This window comes from Octodon degus, unplaced genomic scaffold (assembly GCF_000260255.1).
Source record: "Octodon degus isolate 3935 unplaced genomic scaffold, OctDeg1.0 scaffold00074, whole genome shotgun sequence".
Lineage (NCBI taxonomy): Eukaryota > Metazoa > Chordata > Mammalia > Rodentia > Octodontidae > Octodon > Octodon degus.
Genome location: NW_004524650.1, coordinates 7,139,536 through 7,140,789, shown reverse-complemented (window position 1 = coordinate 7,140,789; position 1,254 = coordinate 7,139,536).

The window sequence follows — 1,254 nt, the reverse complement described above, 5'->3', positions numbered from 1 at the left end:
TCCTGGATAGGAAGAACCAACATTGTGAAGATGGCCATACTCCCAAAATTGCTGTACAGATTTAATGCAATCCCTATCAGACTACCACCAGCATACCTCACAGAGGTAGAGGAAATCATTTCTAAAATTTATCTCAAACCAGAAATGACACAGAATAGCAAAGGCAATCCTGGGTACTAAAGACAAGGCTGGAGGCATTACCATTCCTGACTTGAAATTATACTACGAGGCTACTGTGATAAAATCAGCATGGTACTGGCAACAAAATAGCTTCCATTGAGGATCAATGGAATTGATTAGAAGATGCTGAAGCCCCTACGAACACAGCCACCTTATCTTTGAGAAAGGGGCCAACATACTCACTGGAAGATGATAGCCTCTTTAACAACTGACGCTAGAAAAACTGGCTCTCTACATGCTGAAAGCTAAAACGTGACCCAGGTCTATCACCATGCACTAAACTAAGGTCAAAATTGATTAAATATCTAAACATTAAAGCAGAGACACTAAATCTCCTGGAAGAGAAAGTAGGAGGGACTCTTGAAGATATAGGGGTAGGCAAAGACTTCATGAACAGAAATCAAATTGCACTGGAAAAAGTTGAAAGAATTGACATCTAGGACCTGCTCTTACTGAGAAGTTTTTTCACATCAAAAGAAATTACCAACAAAGTGAAAAGGCAATGCACAAATTTGGAAAAAATCATGACAAATAAGTACTCAGACAAAGGTCTGCTCTCTAGAATTTATAAAGGACTAAAAGATATTAGGGCCCCAAAATTTAAAGACCCAATCCAGAAATGGGCATCTGAGATGAATACACACTTCTCAGAGGAAGAAATTAAAGAAGTGAATAAATGTATGAAAAAATGCTCGACATCACTAGCCATCTGCGAAATGCAAATTAAAACAACACTGAGATATTATCTCACCCCAGAAAGAATGTATATCATAAAAAAATCACCCAACAACAAATGTTGGAGAGGCTGTGGGGAGAAAGAAACCCTTCTCCACTGCTGGTGGGAATGTAGACTGGTGCAACCATTATGAAAATTAGTATGGAGACTCCTTAGAAAACTTGAACTGGAAATCCCATTTAATCCAGCTATTCCTCTACTGGGAATTTTTCTGGAGGATCTGAAAACATTACATCATAGGGATATATGTGTGCCTATGTTTATAGCAGCACAATTTGTGATAGCCAAATCTTGGAAACAACCAAGATGCCCATCACCTGAGGAATGGTTGAAAAAGA